This window comes from Ascaphus truei, chromosome 6 (assembly GCF_040206685.1).
Source record: "Ascaphus truei isolate aAscTru1 chromosome 6, aAscTru1.hap1, whole genome shotgun sequence".
NCBI classification, from domain to species: domain Eukaryota; kingdom Metazoa; phylum Chordata; class Amphibia; order Anura; family Ascaphidae; genus Ascaphus; species Ascaphus truei.
In genome coordinates this window covers 72620759-72639362 of record NC_134488.1, presented here as the reverse complement: position 1 = coordinate 72639362, position 18604 = coordinate 72620759, and the positions used below count along the sequence as shown (strand labels likewise).

General features: G+C 43.7%; 1 long non-coding RNA gene across 2 annotated transcripts in view; it reads right to left on the bottom strand.

Moving 5' to 3' along the window:
• The window catches only part of LOC142496492 (uncharacterized), a 30792-nt gene that overhangs the window by 4343 nt on the left and 7845 nt on the right, over nt 1-18604 (bottom strand). For both annotated transcript variants that reach the window (XR_012802016.1, XR_012802017.1), the window contains exon 3: nt 5545-5716. This is a non-coding gene — a long non-coding RNA (uncharacterized LOC142496492). The remainder of the gene's footprint in view (nt 1-5544; nt 5717-18604) is intronic.

Genomic DNA, 18604 nt, shown 5'->3' with positions numbered 1-18604 from the left:
CGAATGAGATCAGTAGTCTTCTTGAAACCTGGATTACCTGCAGATTTAGAGGAGTGACCCCAAGACAGGACCTCTGGAACAAATTTGGATGTTACAAAGAGTTTGTTGTCCGGAACGACCAAGTCCTTTTGAATGCGTCTCTGGGAGTGCAAAATCTTGTCAAGATTCTTGAACGTAGACGTGGCAAGAATCCTGTAATGTAGAAGGATAGTCTCCAACGACTCCTCTGGCCTCTCTTCAGAAGAATGTATTCGGGAGAGTGCGTCTGCCTTTACGTTCTTGGTCCCGGGGATATAGGACAGGTGAAAATCGAATCGAGAAAACAACAGAGCCCAACGAACCTGTCGTGGACCAAGGCGTCGAGCGTTCTCTATGTAAAGAAGGTTCTTGTGGTCCGTGAGAATAGTAAACGGCTCTTTTGACCCCTCCAGCAGGTGTCTCCACTCTTGAAGAGCCATCTTCATGGCCAGAAGTTCCCTGTTACCCACGTCATAATTCCTCTCGGCAGATGAGAATTTCTTGGAAAAATATGCACAGGGATGTAATTTATCTTGGGGCGTGGGTCTCTGGGAATGAACGGCACCAGCGCCGCAATCAGAAGCGTCGACCTCCAGGACGAAGGGAAGTTCGATGTTGGGATGACGGAGAATAGGTGCGGATATAAAGGCTTCCTTGAGTGTCTCGAAGGCGGAGATGGCCTCGGATGACCAAGCAGAAGGATCAGCTCCTTTTTTGGTGAGCGCAGTGAGGGGTGCCACAATGGTGGAAAAACTCCATATAAACTTACGATAGTAATTAGCGAACCCTAAAAAACGTTATATGACCTTGAGAGAATTGGGTCTTGGCCATTCAGTGACTGCTTGAAGTTTACCGGAGTCCATCATAAACCCCTCATCGGAAATGATATACCCCAGAGGTGGTATGAAAGGTGCACTTCTCCAGTTTGGCGTACAAATGGTGTTCACGGAGGCGGGAAAGGACGTAGGAGGTGTGGCGTATATGGTCCTGGAGATCTTTGGAAAAAATCAGGATATCATCCAAGTATACAATAACAAAAATATTGAGTACCTTACGAAAGACGTCGTTGATGAAATCCTGGAAGACAGCGGGAGCATTACATAAGCCGAAAGGCATTACCAGATATTCGTAGTGTCCACTACGCGTGTTGAAGGCCGTCTTCCATTCATCCCCCTTCCTGATGCGCACCAGGTTATAGGCACCACGTAGATCCAACTTGGAGAAAATCTTGGCCCCCTGTAATTTATCGAACAGTTCGGTAATAAGGGGAAGGGGGTAACGATTTTTAATAGTGATGTGGTTTAAACCCCTGTAGTCGATGCAAGGCCTCAACGACCCGTCCTTTTTCTTGACGAAGAAAAACCCAGCCCCTGCTGGGGAATTGGAGTGACGAATAAAGCCTTTCTTGAGATTCTCCTGGATATATTCATCCATAGCGTGAGATTCTGGTAATGACAAGGGGTAAGTCTTGGACTTGGGTAGGGAGTAACCAGGAACTAGATCGATTGGACAATCGTAAGTCCTGTGTGACGGCAAGAGGTCTGACTGTACCTTATTGAAAACGTCCCGGAATTGATGGTAAACGGAAGGTAGAATAACTTCGGGAACAGAGGTATTGGCCAGCAGTTGATGAGTCTCGCCTGACCTCAACCTCCAGGAAATGGGAGCGGAGGCAGTCCAGTCAATGAGAGGATTGTTAAGCTGTAGCCAAGGAAGACCAAGGGTGATGGGTATCCCAGGAGCGTGAATGGCATCGAGAACTAAGGTCTCCTTGTGCAGATGTGAAGACAGAAGCAAGGGAGCCGTCTCTAAGGAGATGTGGCCGGGGTACACTGGCGACACACTTTATTCGAGCTCGGCTAGTCCCACGAATTCGGGTATACCCGGGTGTATTGAGGTTTGTGACTGTTTTCTGCCCGAGTGCATTGAGTTATTTTCCAGGCAGGGATTGAAGCATTTTATTCCCGCTGGCTGCAATACTGCACAGTATATATATATATATATACTGCATTACAATTCATGAATTTATGCCATCTGGTAGACACGCGAAGCATTGCAGCCTATTAAATCCTAATCATTATCATTTAACAGATCAGCCGCCCATCAGCCAGGCATGAACCCAGGCTGGGAAGGCAAACGCAACGGGGCTTGTCAGAGGTGAGGAGCGGCTCATTCCAGGTATCTGCCAGGTACATACTGGGTATTTGCTCGAATAAAGTGTGTCGGTGCAGTAAGAGGACGTCCATCGATACCGACGAGTGCGATGGGAACCTTCTTTCTCACTAGTGGTATACAGTTTACCCTGGCGAATTCAAGATCCATGAGGTTTCCTCCAGCTCCTGAGTCAATGAATGCGGCGACAGAAGTCTTGAACTTATCGCCTGAAAGGAAGACTGGAAATGTAAGTTTCTTAGGGAGGTCATTTTTTTGAAGGGGACATGGAGACATTACACCCAGAGAGAGCCCCTCTGTACTCACTGGGTGTTCCCGTTTCCCGGACACAGTGGACACTCCCGAACCAGATGTTCCATGGATCCGCAGTAGAAACACAATCCCCCGGCGTGGCGGAACTGCCGTATCGGTGTGCAGATGCGTTGTACCACCAATTGCATTGGCTCTGGCAACTCCAGTGCAGGACGAAGAGGTGTGGTAGTACTTGGGGGAGCAGGAGTGCTGCTGAGAGTACTGGGGAACAGAACTTGAAAGTTATGGAAGCGAGTGCGCTGACGCTCTGAGCGCCGTACCTGGATGCGTGATCCACTCGGACAGCCAAATCAATCAGGACCTCCTGTTGATCCGGCCTGGATTGGCGAGAGAGTTCGTCCTTGATGGGATCTGCCAGGCCTTGCCAGAATACGGAGACGAGAGTCTCTTGTCCCCAGTTAGTCTCGGCTGCTAGAGTCCGGAATTCCACAGCATACTGTGTCACCATCCGCCGTCCCTGAGTGATCTGGAGGAGAGAAACAGATGCCATCTCCCAACGAGCGGGGGAATCGAATACCCGTTGAAACTCGGCTTTAAATGCCGGGTAATCTTGGGTAAGGTCAGAACGTCGCTCCCAAACCGGGGAAGCCCAAGCCAGGGCGCTGCCAGTGAGGAGGTTATAAATGTAGGCTACCTTCTTACGATCAGTATTGTAGAGATGGGGGGCCATTTCAAACTGCACCTCACACTGGTTTAGGAAACCCCTACAATCTTGCGGTTCACCTGCATAAGGCTTGGGGGGAGGAATCCTTACATCTGAGCTGCTAACTGCGCTTGCGGAGTGGGGGCTTACATCTGGCGGGGTCGCGGTCAGTACCCTGTCTGAGAGTACTGCGACCTGGCGTGTAAGTGCCACAATTTGATCCGCCATGGCCTGGTTTTGCTGAAGCAGATTAGAGAGAAACTGCTGTAGTTCGGTCTGGTCTGCATCTTATGGGCTCGATATAATGTTACGCCGGTGCTGCCCGCAGACCAGACCCGTCCCCTGAGCTGAAGGGGGAAGTGGTAATACACACACCCGCAGCAAAGGGAGCGTGTCCAGAGTGTGGTATGAAGCGTTGCCAGGCCAGGTGTAGTAAGGTAGACAATACTTGCTGGTACCGGTTGTAGAGATAGAGTGATGAATGCCTTGCCGAGGTCAGGGAGTGGAGAGTGGAGATAGGTCGTAGTCCAAGCCGTGTTCAAGGGGTTACCAGAGTGAACGTTGTCCAAGGGGTGCCGAGATCGAGAGCCAGAGGGGGTAGTCGTACAAGCCGCGTCAGAACCTGTGAAAACACTGAGAGAATCCAGAAGTACTTCCATACAGAGACGAGTCGAGTCTCCGAGACGAAGCCCTATCCTAGAGGGTGAAACGCGTAGAGGGGGAGATCGTGGTGTAGCCCTGGTGTTGTTACGTGCCAATAAAGTTTTTTTTACTTCATCCGGGACCTCGTGGATTTGTCATGCACAGTTGCGCCGGAATCTTCTCTACACATCTATACTCCTTGAAGGCAGCACACGGGAGCGGGAGGATAGAGGCAAGCAGGACCCAGACCGGAGTGGAGACAAAGGTAAGAGTTTTTACTTTATTACCTCTCCACACACTCCGGTCACTCTAGGGTCATTCTTAGCTTCCTCATACCCAGCCCACATGACGTTACTGACACCGTGCGGTGCTCTTGCTGCATAGCTGAAGCGCAAGACAGTTTGTTCTCTCCATGTTCCTGGCTACCTATCTGTCTGTCCATACACCAGCATCCATCTGCAGTCACAGATTGTCTCAAACGATTGTATTTTTTACCCACCATGTGAGTATAGGTCCTGCTGACTACTCCATGTTTAAATAAATATTTCCTATTTTACAGTATTATGCTATGGAGCTGGCGCTTCTCTTCTTTTGTTTTTTTGTAGGTGTTTGTGTGATCAGGCAAGATCACAGAAAGAAGCTTGTCCTCCTCCATACTTGAAATGTATATGTGGAATGGGTAGTGCTCAAGTGCTTGGTCCTGTCTCCATAGCAATATTCAATAATGAAAAGGAGAACTAGCACTGGGAACTATTAGTAATAAAACAGTGGTTCTGTCACAGTCTTAAGACCCATGTCAAGGGCTCTATGTCTCCCTGAAGGTGGGGGGTAAGAACAATGGTGTCCCTCCCCCTCCTCATTGGGATAGCCCGTGGGTAAGTAATGAGATACTCACTGTTGTCCCAGGCATATCTCCTCAGCGTGCAGCCGTGTCGAAATCCAGGGATGTCCAAAACAAGTGTGTGTGCAGCGCACAGCAAACAGAGGAGCAGGTCTAAGCAAAATGATTGTTTATTGTTGGAAAGGCATAAAAAAGAAGGGTGCAGCACCTCTACGCGTTTCAGACAAGCGTCCTTTATCAAGAAGTGTCTGAAACGCGTAGAAGTGCTGCACCCTTCTTTTTTATGCCTTTCCAAAAATAAACAATCATTTTGCTGAGACCTGCTCCTCTGTTTGCTGTGCGCTGCACACACACACTTGTTTTGGTCCTCCTCCATACAGACTGTTCTCTGAACTGGACTATCTTTCTGTTTCATTTACGTGATTGGTTTGGTTAAATCATTATTGTTGTTTCTGAATTGCACTTCTTTACATTCAGTTCATTCACTTTATCACAACACATCAGTCACATTACATATTCACACTCACACTCATCAGCGCTACTCTTTGTTTGTGTTAGTTAATATATATATATATATATATATATATATATACATATATATATATATATATATATATGTATATATATATATATGTATATGTATATGTATATCATATTCCCTTGGCTTGAAGAGGGGTAATGCATGCACTCAAAATTAAGTTGAGAGGGAGGTACTTAGCTGCTGGTGCGTTGTGTCCAAAGAAATCCAAGGGTCCCAGAAGTAGCCAGTAAGCAAACAGGAGGCAGGCACATGGACTTAATCAAGAATATTTTAATGTGCCATTTGTTCTGTCGTTTTGGCAGTACAATACTGCCTTTTACAAGGTGAGGGCTACAAAACTAAACATATCAAACATTTATATACACTGGTACTCACCCCACGTCACTCCCATGACATTGACACTCCCTGATGACGTAGACGCGTTGCGTCGCGGAAGGAGCGGGTTCCAGGCAGACATGGGAGCACTGGACCAAACACACAGTGTTTGCCTGGTCGCCATGGCAACCCCACAGTCAGAGCGGGGAGGAGCGAGATCCTTTACATAGTCCTAAAGAGTGAGACAAGCACAAACACTTACAGTAAATGCTAATAGAGTTAAATTCACTTCTAACCTAAGGTGCAAAATGGAGAATATTACGGTTGCATGCTACACTAGCACCAACAACTGTGTGAATGAACAAATCATATAGAGAGAACGGAAAAACTCCAAACTATCTAATATGAAATGTAATTAAAGAGCTTGCATACATCAATCCCAATAACGTAGTAATGCATTGGAGAGGTATGAAATCCAGAAGGGGTCGGATGAAATCCACGTAGATGAATCTATCAGTCTAATGGGAGAAAAAAATGATCTCCTGTCAGGGAAGCACCTTAAGTTCTGTTGCTCATTAAGGCCACCACCATTACTAGTGCTGAGTGAGTGGATCCAATATGCTTCCCGCCTCAGTAGGAATGTCTCTCTATCAGGAGTTCCTCGTCTTGGTGCCACATACTCTACCATCATAATTCTCAGGCACATGACATTATACCTATGTTCCATAAAGTGTTCCACAAGGACAGTAGGGTCTGCACCTTTGCGTATTACACTCTTATGCTCAATAAATCTTGTTTTCAGTATTCTTGTGGTTTTTCCTACATACAATAAGCTACAAGGGCATTTAATAATGTACACCACATATGTAGACCTACAAGTGATTCTGCTCTTAATTTTGATACCTTTTCCACTACGAGGGTGAGAGAATGTGTCCCCAATGACCAGCCCTCACCTTGCAAAAGGCAGTATTGTACTGCCGAAACGTCGGAACATATAGCACATTAAAATATCCTTGATTAAGTCTGTGTGCCTGCCTCCTGTTTGCTTATTATATTCTGTTGGCTTCTCATGCATGAAGAACAGTGTTGGACCTGAATATTAGGGGCTTATGACAGTTAGCCATGGCCGTTTAGGTTCCGGCAGTTGGCCGCAAGGACAGTTCTCTGCCACAGATGACCAAGGGAGTCTGATGGATTCTGGGCCATTTTGGGTAATGTCAATAACTGCAACCTAGGATTTTAACCCCTAATCCTAACCTTAAAAACCCTAATAGCTAGCCCCTTAACCCTAATATTTCTAACTCTAATCCCTTTAATAATTTCATTTATTGTATAACAGCCGCCAATCCATTAATACAAACTCTTAATTATTTCATAATTTCCTGTAATGCTACAATATATGAAAGCTTATAATACATTAACTTTATTACGTTTTTCCTATTTCTTAGTTGAATATATATATATATTTTATCAAACAGCTCATCTTTCATGACGCATTGCTAAGTATTGAAGGCTCCTCAGGTACAGGAGGAGATGAAACTTTCCACTGGTTAAAATGTAGAGAGGCTTTTGTCAAATATGTGAAAATAGCCAAGAAAACATATCCATTCCAGGCCGAGAAAAAATAAAAAGGCAGTTAATGATATGACCATCCATGGCTCTAAGGTAGGTGCAGCTGTCACGGGAGACCAGGTTATTTACACCGTTTTACCGGGATTATTCCTTGAGCAAAACAAGGTAGTGAAATACAGTACATTGTAATGTATTCGGCATAAATTCGCTTACACAGAATGAAACACAAAATACACACGAAAAGACACACTTACTTTGGTGCTGGGGTTGAAAACTAGACGTTCCTAGGTGCAGGGAACTCTATGGGAGAGTTTTACCCTGACCGGGACTTAGCCTGCAATCTCCTGGAACCCCAATCGGCATAAAATTCTATACGCCACCGCAACGTTCTCTTCTGAGAACTTGTAAAGTCGACGTGATAGATGGTCACTGCTCCCTTGAACTGCACCCAGCTTTATAGTATAAAATCAGCTTTATTGAAACAAAATGCTGAGGACTGCCATTGATCTCCACACCTGGTACTCCACCTTTCCCCGCTGACCAAATGCTGTTCACACCTCTGGGAATCCTCTGGCTGCTTTGAACTCCGATGTCCAGTTGACTTACCGGCGCTTATGGGTTTGCACGGGCTGCCTGTTTGGACATTGGTTCCGATAGTAAAAACATATTATACTACATTAAAGTATATTGTAATACACTCTGAGTCTTGGGGTACAGGGAACAGAAAAGGAAAAATGTTGTCTCTTTATTTCTGACTGCCTTATTTCCCAACAAACTTTTCCTGTGACTCAGTTTGGATTCGCAGAGCCCCCCAACCTTATACATATATGGTTGGGCACCCACAAACCCTATACTGGTTGTGGATTACCTCGGCACTAGCTGGGGTACCCCCCTTAACCTAGGGATTCTCTCTGCTACAGGAAAACATTTGTATCCCTGTGCCTCATTCTCCTTTCTGGGCTGTGCTGAAGCAGGGTACCCTAGTTGTGAGATATTGTCGTGACAATGTGCTTTCATGTACCCAAAAATCAGGCATGATTCCTGGGTACATTTATGGGGGGACCGGCAAATCTGGACCCCAACCTCCTAAGCACATACTGTCAACGGTTCTTCCACAAACCCCCCCTTGAAACTCATACCCTAGCAATCCCTGCTTGATAGCATCACGGAAAGGGAAAAACACTAAAAATGGTTTTATTACAGACCGTATAATGCAGTAATACAATGTTACTGGGCCCAAGAGCTAACTCTCTTGGACCCTTATACATGGAGCAGGGGTAACCAAAATGGGCTTGACCTTTATTATAGAGCCTGGTTACTCCTTTATGTCACAGCCAACACCAGTCCTCAAGGGCTACCAACAGGTCAGATATCCCTGTTTCAGCACAGGTGCAGTCTTTGACTGAGCCTCTAATTGAGCCTCCTGTGCTGAAGCAGAGATATGCTGTAAATCTGACCTGTTGGTAGGCTTTGAGGACTGGAGTTGGCCACCCCTGTTTTAAGGTTACTCTGCTTGCCTGCTAGTCTTTGAAGACAACTCTTTGCAATAGCACCTTGCATGACCTTGATATAAAGGCTCTTGACATTGTGTAGCAGTGTTGAATATATGTGTAGCGACCCCCTTCACAGTTCCAAACATCAATTACAAAGAGAGGCAGGAGGAAGAAGCAGCACTAGTTGGCACTTAAACATTTTTATTTACATCTCCTCGCACCCACTTCAATGTATATGTCTCTCTGTGTACATCCTGTTTCTAAGTAGCTCTTCCACTGACCCCTCACCACCCTCTCCTTTCAAGGGAGAACCTTGACTTGACCAGTAAATCTCACACACACACACACACACACACACACACACACACACACACACACACACACACACACACACACACACACACACACACACACACACACACACACACACACACACACACACACACACACACACACACACACACCCAGCACCTCACACACATATGCATCCTCCTACATATGTTTTATTTCTCCTCACTGGAAATAACAGCATTGTATTCATTCAGTGTTAATAACTTCCTTTGGTGCTGGGAGTTTCGCAGATACCTGTTAACACCAAAACTTCACAATAGCAAGTTATTTTTATCTTCTTTCTGTATATTCAAGGCAGTGTTTATTATCTCACAGCCATCAAGTAACGCCATTGTATTGTAGTTTCCGAGACACTGGGTATCTCTCATAGACAAACCTCTTCCTTCCTTTATCATTAAAACTTCAATAAAACATTTGTTTGTAAGGAAGAAGGTGGGAGGCAGAGTTTAACTAATAGCCCCTGAATTAACAAAGCCACAATCATGTTGTAATCTCATTTTACAAAGACAACTTTCTTGGTGTTGATGAAAAATAATAGTGTGCTTATGTCATTAGGCAGTGTATTCTTACTGGTATTTAATCTTAGCCATGACAGTTAATTAACATCTAATTAAGTGTGACAGGGAGGAAATCTGGAATAATTGCGGTTGTGTGTGGGCAGGGAAAGTTTAGTATCATGTTTACTCCTAGAAAATTGCCTTTTACGTATATAAATTACACGATAACAAGCGCTCATTACTGTGAAAATCTAACACACATCTCTATGTACAACACAGAGGGTCACATTCAATAAAGCCTTTTAATTTTGCTTCGTGATCATAAAAATGTAGACCTATCATTTTGCAGGGATACATTTAGATTTTTTACCTACTGCAATTCAATAAGAATAATAAATGATTAGATAAGCTTCTTATTTGAATACGCCAGAGGATGCTATATATCCCAGATAGGGAACTTATCTAAATAAAATGGGGATAAATATATCACTGAGCCTGTAAATGCTGAGAGACATTTTCCCTAAGCACAGAGGTAGTGGGGAGCACACAGGAGACAGAAGGTTTTGTGATAAAGCAACGTTATTTGGATGTTTGTGATTTTTCTATTGTTCTTTTGAGTGACTGTCTTTTTGTGATGGTTCCAGTTGTCTGTGAGTAATTTTATTTTATTTAACAAATGTTACACCAGGAAGTAATACATTGAGAGTTACCTCTCGTTTTCAAGTATGTCCTGGGCATAGAGTTATGATGACAAATAATACATGGTTACAATACATAGTTACATATGTGAACAGTGTATACATTATATGCAAGACATTGCATGCAGTTAGAGATAATATATATTATAGGTATACTGTATGTAACAGTTACAGACTAGATTAAAATGTGAGACAGCTTTAGTTTTGAAAAAAACTTAGACTGGTGGTGGTAATAGGGGGTGCCCTGAGAAAATGTTAGCAATGGGGGACATTTCCACCACATGTTTTTCCTTATTAAAGAAATGGCTACTAAATAAAGGTAATAAATATGATAGTGTAATGTTATAAATTATGTGTGTATATATATATATATATATATATATATATATATATATATATATATGTAAATACAACTGTATGTTAATCTGCATGTCTTAGACAGGTCTGCAACCCCGCCTTTCACCATTATCACCCAGCACACAGCACTTCCACTGCAGCAAGGGATTCTGGGAAATGACATGCAAATGAGCACACAGTGCCACTTTTTGCTTCAAAAACCATTTTTAACATGGTTCCCTATAGGCTTAAGCTTGCTGCATGGTCACAGCTTTGAGCACAGCCGGGGTTAAGGTGCATACCCAGAAAACCCACCCACAGACAGCTGTTTCGACCTTAATGGGTCTCATCATATATACAGTTAGGTCCGTAAATAATTGGACACTGACACAATTTTCATAATTTTGGCTCTGTACGCCACCACAATGGATTTGAAATGAAACAACGGAGATCCAATAGAAGTGCAGACTTTCAGCTTTAATTCAAGGGGTTGAACAAAAATATTGTATGAAACGTTTAGGAATTGCAACCATTTTCATACACAGTCCCCTTATTTCAGGGGCTCAAATGTAATTGGACAAATTAACACAATCATAAATAAAATGTTCATTTTTAATTCTTTGTCGAGAATCCTTTGCAGGCAATGACTGCTTGAAGTCTGGAAATCATGGACATCCCCAAACGCTGGGTTTCCTCCTTTGTGATGCTTTGCCAGCCCTTTACTTCAGCTGTCTTCCATTGTTGCTTGTTCGTGGGTCTTTCTGCCTTAAGTTTTGTCTTCAGCAAGTGAAATGCATGCTCGATCGGGTTGAGATCAGGTGATTGACTCGGCCATTGCAGAATATTCCACTTCTTTGCCTTAAAAAACTCCTGGGTTGCTTTCGCAGTATGTTTTGGGTCATTGTCCATCTGTAAAGTGAAGCGCCATCCAATCAACTTCGCTGAATCTGAGCAGACAGTATATCCCTATACACTTCAGAATTCATCCGGCTGCTTCTGTCTTCTGTCACATCATCAATAAACACTAGTGACCCACTGCCATTGTAAGCCATGCATGCCCATGCCATCACACTGCCTCCACTGTTTTACAGATGATGTGGTATGCTTCAGATCATGAGCCGTTCCAAGCCTTCTCCATACTTTTTTCTTCCCATCATCCTGGTACAGGTTGATCTTAGTTTCATCTGTCCAAAGAATGCTGTTCCAGGATTGGGCTGGCTTTTTTAGATATTGTTTGGCAAAGTCTAATCTGGCCTTTCTATTCTTGAGGCTTATGAATGGTTTGCACCTTGTTGTGAACCCTCTGTATTTTCTCTCGTGAAGTCTTCTCTTTATGGTAGACTTGGATAATGATATGCCTACCTCCTGGAGAGTGTTCTTCACTTGGCTGGATGTTGTGAAGGGGTTTTTCTTTACCATGGAAAGGATCCTACGATCATCCACCACTGTTGTCTTCCGTGGACGTTCCAGGCCTTTTTGTGTTGCAGAGCTCACCAGTGCGTTCTTTTTTTTCTCAGAATGTACCAAACTGTTGATTTGGCCACTCCTAAAGTTCCTGCTATCTCTCTAATGGATTTTCTATATTTTTGTAGCCTAAGGATGCCCTGTTTCACTTGCATTGAGAGCTCCTTTGACCGCATGTTGTGGATTCACAGTAACAGCTTCCAAATGCGAAAGCCACACCTGGAATTAACTCCAGACCTTTTACCTGCTTAATTGATGATGAAATAACAAAGGAATAGCCCACACCTCTCCATGAAACAGCTTTTGAGTCAATTGTCCAATTACTTTTGGTCCCTTGAAAAAGAGGGGGCTACATATTAAAGAGATGTCATTCCTAAAGCCTTCCTCCAATTTGGATGTTAATACCCTCAAATTAAAGCTTATAGACTGCACTTAAGCCCATATTAATTATTTAACTGTAACTTGAATTTATTTTGGTACACAGCCGAAATAACAAAACTAGTAATAGTGTCCAATTATTTCCAAACCTAACTGTATTTTATTCTGCTTATTGTATTTTAAATGGGCAAATGCATTATTATCTATATGTGGATTGTGTCCATTACTTTACTGTAAGTGTTAGGGGCAGGGGTGCGGGGGGATGTATTTATTTAGAAGTATTTATGTATTTGTTATTTTATTTTTTTGGGCACAGAATTGGTACTGTAGGCAAGCGGGAACCCCCGGGCACCTGCGGGGACCCCCGGGCACCTGTGGGACCACCCGAGGGCCACCGCCGGCCTGTAGTATAATTCCTGTGCATCCCCAAAACTGAAGATATGTTATGTATGTTAGGGGGTATAGGTGTTGTTGGGGGCACAAGGGGTGGGTGTGTTGTCTATTGCAATGTTTATTGGGGGCAATTGTCCCAAATAAACATACTATTGTGCCTTAACCCCTTCATTGCTTTAGCGAATAGCCGCTAAGGTAATGAAGCTGCTTTAATGTATTTTTATTAATATTATGCTGGAGCAGGGGGTCTCCTGAGTTGAACCGCTTTGATTTCTGGCTCAGGGACCCACTGCTTCCCGAGTTACAGGCCCCAGTATGGGGCATCGGGTGCCGGCATCCCAATGTTTACATGTCGCACGTCACACGACGTGGACGCTATAAAAATGGCGGCGACACTGGCACCAGATACCCCATACCGGGGCCTGTAACTTATGAAGTATGTATGTGTGGCAATGAGGGGGTTAACACACCTGGTTGTTCAAATCACAGCACAGATGTACAGTACTGCCCTGAGTGCTGATTAGCCACACTGGCATAACAAGTCAGAGGGGCTTATTCTGTAAGCTGATATGGAAAGCCCCCTTGAAGTCAATGGGACTTTCAGTGCGGTAGCGCCTGGATCAGCACTAACGCAGCTTACTGAATAAGCACCTGAATGCTCCAGCCTCAGAGAGACGGTCTGACGAAACGATGCTGGACTGAATATAGATCCTAGTGATTGCTGAGGTCTAACATGAGTGCCAGCTCTGACAGAGCACTCTGCCGAGGTGTACTGTACAAGGGTAGCACCAGCCACACACTTATTTGTGTTTTAATGATATATATGTATGTTTTTGTGCTGTAATAAAGGCTGCCCTGAAGAGCTACTTAATTTAATCCACTACCTACGTGTGTCTGCCATCTACAACACAGCCCTGATCCGCCCTGTTGCAGTACGATAAGCTTTCTTTTGGAATATATAACATTATACTCCTAATAATCATGAGCATAAGCACGGCAATAAAAAGGTATTCCTACTGTACATAAATGCACAAGGAAACCAGTTTTGGAAATGTTTGCTGCCCAAATCCACACGTTTCAAATTTGCTTCCCTGATTTGAATATTGGTATGTGAATGTGAACTCAATACAGTTCAAAGAATTCTTTGGCTACAATTGTCCTTAGCTTTATGGCAGGAACAAAACAACAACCCGCAGCACACCATGCTGCCAAGTAACCGGGTCACTGAAGAAATTGCTGGTGTAGATGCACACGATTGTGGTTGGGATTGGAATTATGAATACAGAGACACAACATCGCATGTTGGCCTCTGTTAATAATCATTTAGAGTATGTTGACCTTTACTATGTAAATCGAGTGTCTGAAGGATGGGCAGAAAGATCTTAATAGTCTCAATTCTTCTCACTCTACAAGGTGACGCATAATCAAAAAGGACCATTGTTACAGTAAACTGAGAAAGTGAGTGTTACCAGAGGGTGACAGTTACCTAGAATTTGAATTAACTCCGTCTTTCACTGTTATATGACAGAGAGAGAAAAAAATTGGCCTTTGTTTATTGTCTCTGTACTGGAATAACATAGTGAATGCGATGAAGGAACTTGGGCCATTAACTCTATGCACCGTACTCTGCATGCTGATTACTACGCCTTGTAATCCCCCAATGTTGGGTATGTTTGGGCATTGGACGGTATCCTGCATAGAGATGTGTAATACTATTCAAAATTAATTCACAGAATTCAAAGTGTTTTTTTCCCTAAATTCTATTCCCTGCAAAAAGTTTCACCAAAGCCTCAAAGGCCTAATAATGTTACCCTATCAGTACGTTTTCAGAGAAATATCGCCAGACAGTGAGCGAAACATGGTGTGTGTGACTTATTTATAATCTAAGCATTAAGTGAATCTAGCAATTTTAGAGAAATTTAGCAAAACACTTATTGGCGAGTTGCTGGAGGACTCTGACTAAACCACGGCATTTTTTGATACACAAACGTGATAACATTTTGCTTGATTCGCAACCTCGTGCTAAAGTCTTGCACATCTCCTGTGGAATAGCACCATTCTGGCCCATTATGTATTTGCCTTTATATTGTTTATAACTTCTACTATAAGATTGTATTCAAACAATGTACAGTGAGGACTTAAGTTTCATATAGCCTGTCCCTCCCAGAGCAAAGAGGAAATAACACAATGATAGACAGTGTTTGTGGCCCATGAATCAGTGGCATAGTAACAAAGATATGTAATGCATATTAAGTCTACTACTTCCCCTCCATGGACCTTATTTAAGCTACCTAAATCTAAGGACTAAATGGGCCATGAGTCCCTTCTGTCCCCATATTACCATATTTCACACTTGATGGACCTTTGGTTAAATCCAAATTTGTTCTACTGTGCTGCTCACTTACTAATGTGAAATTGTGTCAGTGTAAGCTACTGCTGTGCATCTGATGGACAACAACACATAATGTTCTCTGAGGAGCAATTGGTTCTTTTCCTCCCAGCTGTTGTTTTTCTCCTGACATGTTTGTAAGGTTTCACTATTACATTTTCTTACATAAGTAATTGCAGGGTAAACAAGGGTCCATGAGGACTGAGAAATCAGCTGCTTTTGTGCTGACATGAAGACATAGTGAGGGAGTCACACGACACACACGTGACACCTACAGTATAGTGCGTAAACAAAGCTTAGATTCAGTACCCTGTCTTGTATAACCGTTTGATATCAGAAGGGTTGGGAATCCAGGCACTGCCTGATAGTGAATTAGTAGAAATCTTATTTTAATTGCAATTTAAAACCCCCAGTTGGCTGTAAAATGGAGCCATGTCTCTTTACAGACAAGTTTTGTACTGCTATTATATGGTCGTATTTTCCGGTTCAGTATGTCACTTATTGGCACTACTCAAACCCAAGAGGGAATTACTTGTAATGTTCATGCAGCCTTAGCTACACCTACAACAAAGAGCGTACATCTTTCTACTACAAACGTTACCTTATTCTGTTACCTGCTTCCATATTCTTTTCCTGCCTACTTTTCTGAAGCCAGGGTCACGTTTGATGTGTGAATGGCTCCCGATAGCATTAACTCAGTTCCCTTTTAAATCACTCCAAGCCCTGTAATATTTCCTCCACTTTATTGGGAAAAGCAGCAGAATACAGATACTTGTGGATGGTATGTAGTGGTGATTATTAGTTAGAAACCGGTAAAAAGAGATGGCCTCACCATGGTAGATTAACAGAGAAGGGTGCTGTACTCACTGTCTCCAGGGTGGAAAAGGAAGTGAGGAGCAATATGGGTAAGGGAATAGTCTTGGGGCAGACTATCTCTGAACAAACAGGAGGGGGGGCAGACTAGCCCATTCTGGTGAGGATCTCAGAAGCTGCAGTAGCAGCTCACTGATTTCATGCCCAGAGGCAAGAAATGCAACATAGTTACATGTCACACAGGCACAGTATGTGTATGCAAACTCCATGCAGCTGAAATAAGAACTGACAGGCAGAAGCTGCAAAGGAAAGAGGGGGGTGAACCAAAAATGTAGTTCTTGTTCCATGACACCTACACTCTGAAACATTGCAATCTGTTCTGTGCACTGCCTCCATTACAAGTACAGTTCAATTGTAGAAACTCCACACACATCTGTGCTAAAACATCACAAAGCGCTCATCTTATTGATTCCGTTACATGTGAGATCTCGGAATGATGAAGAGATTGTTAAAAGGATGAAGTCTGTGGCAGCCACTGGCATGTGCAAGGGTGGGCTATGTGGATGAATAAGGGTTAAGATGTTTTTCAGGAGCTAACAATTCCACACAACCAGGGAGTAATCAAAGTCTCCCAGCAACATTATTTATCCAAATAAATAAGCTTGTGCTTTTTTTTTTTCTGCATAGGATTTTAAACCCCTTGCTACTCTATTGCAACTGCACCCAAATCCTTACCTCACTCTCCACTGTAATTCACAGTGCAGGACATAGTACTCCAGCTACACCTTTTTCAGAGAGCCACAGACTCCTTAGGAAGGGTCGGTGTGATGGTGAGGGGGTAACCAGGCCATAAATAAAGGTCTTATAGGCTGGTTACTTCTGAGCCATATTGGGGAGATTAGAGTGTTAGCTCTTGAACCCTGCCATGGCACATACATTGTACTGTAATAAAGAATTGATATGTGTTTTACCTTTCCAGGAGTGCTAACCAGTGGAGAGTCTCAGGCTATGAGGTTAATGGGAGTCCCCCAGTATATGCCCCAATCACCAGAACCAAGTATAGAGGTTCTGGGGTGCTTCAACCATCGATAAGTTTGCAAGCTGATTTTATTCTAAGTCCAAATTCCTATGGGTTTAGAACCGTAACTCTGAGATTGAACCTAAGCATTATTTGGTTTAACTTTTTACACATTTTCTGATTGGCAGGTCTAGGAGAGCTGAAACTGAACTTGCACATCTTTTCCGTCAAAGCTAAGAAAAGGACAGATAAAATTGTGAAATATTTTTATTTCTGACACTGTGAATAATGGTATATATTTATGCACTGTATATGAGCTGGCGATTTCCAAGTCCGTGGTTCCAAGAGACCCTGTGGCTACCAAGCCTGGTGCCACTGAGTCTGCATGGGTCCCAGAGTTGCAAGCCACAGAGATTGCCAAAGTGTTAAAACTATTTGGGGCGGAGGAGTTAGATTCAAGTACCCTCTTCCTGGCATGAATGGAAGTCATCGAACTACCATTTGCTCAGACCTTGAGACGCCTAACTCCCCGGGTGGCTTCAAACTCACGGGTGGCAGAGGTGCCAAGTTGGCGCATGCCCCTGTCAGATTTCGAATCCATCCTTGCCCAGCTTCAGTAGGCTGGCAAGTCTCTGATTGGCTGGTAGGAATTCTCCCACGCTCGGATTGGCTGGAGTATTTCATGAAATACTATAAGAAAGCCGGAAGCCAATCCGGACCTCAGATTCTAAGCTCAAATTCAAAATCACCAAAGATGCTCTTGGAGAAATAGACGCGAGCCGACTTCAGAAAGTTCAAGGCAAGAAATTGCCTTGCTGACTGTCCCGCGCTGTGCTTCTGATGCTGGTGCGTGCTGGGCCTCTTTGACATTGGCGTGCTCAGGAAGCAAGCTTGGCTCATCTTCCGGTGTGCACCGGCATGAGAGAGAGGCCCGGTGCGCGCCTGAGTCATAAACTCGCCATGGGATAGTCAGTGATGGAGGCGCGCAGCAGGGAGAGAGCTGGGCCTGGCGGCACCAAGTGGACCAACAGCTGGGCCCCTCACAGCCACCGGGCCTCACCAGAGGCCTGAGACCATTCCCAAGGTATGTCTGTATTTTATATGTATGTGGGGTGTTTGTTTTATATGTATTTGGGAGGTTATATGTACTGTATTTGGGGGGGTTTAATATGCAGTGTTCGACAAACCTATACATTTGCTAGCCCCGGGCGAGTGGATTTAACCCCCGGGCGAGTAAATATTGGCCCAAGCAGCACACATTTGGTACTAGGTGGCGAGTAGATTTTTTTGTGTGGCGAGTAGATTTTTTGGTGATTTGTCAACCACAGTTAATATGTATTTGGGGGGTGGGTTTTTTATATGCATTTGTAAGGTGGGGGGTTATATGTATTTGGGGGTGGGATTTTTTTATATGTATATCAGGGTGTTTTCTTTTTATATGTATTTGAGGGGTGGGGATTGTTTTATATGTATTTGGGGGGTGTGGGGATTTATATGTATTTGGGGGTAGGTTTATTTTTTTATGTATTTGGGGTGTGGGGTTTTATATGTTTGGGGGCTAGGGTTTTGTATGTATTTGGGCTGTGTGGGTTTTATATATTTGGGGGGGGTAGGGTTTTTTGTATGTATTTGGGGTGTGGGGGGATTTGTATGTATTTGGGGTGTGTTTTTTTATATATATTTGGGGGGTAGGGTTTTTGTAAGTATTTGGGGTGTGG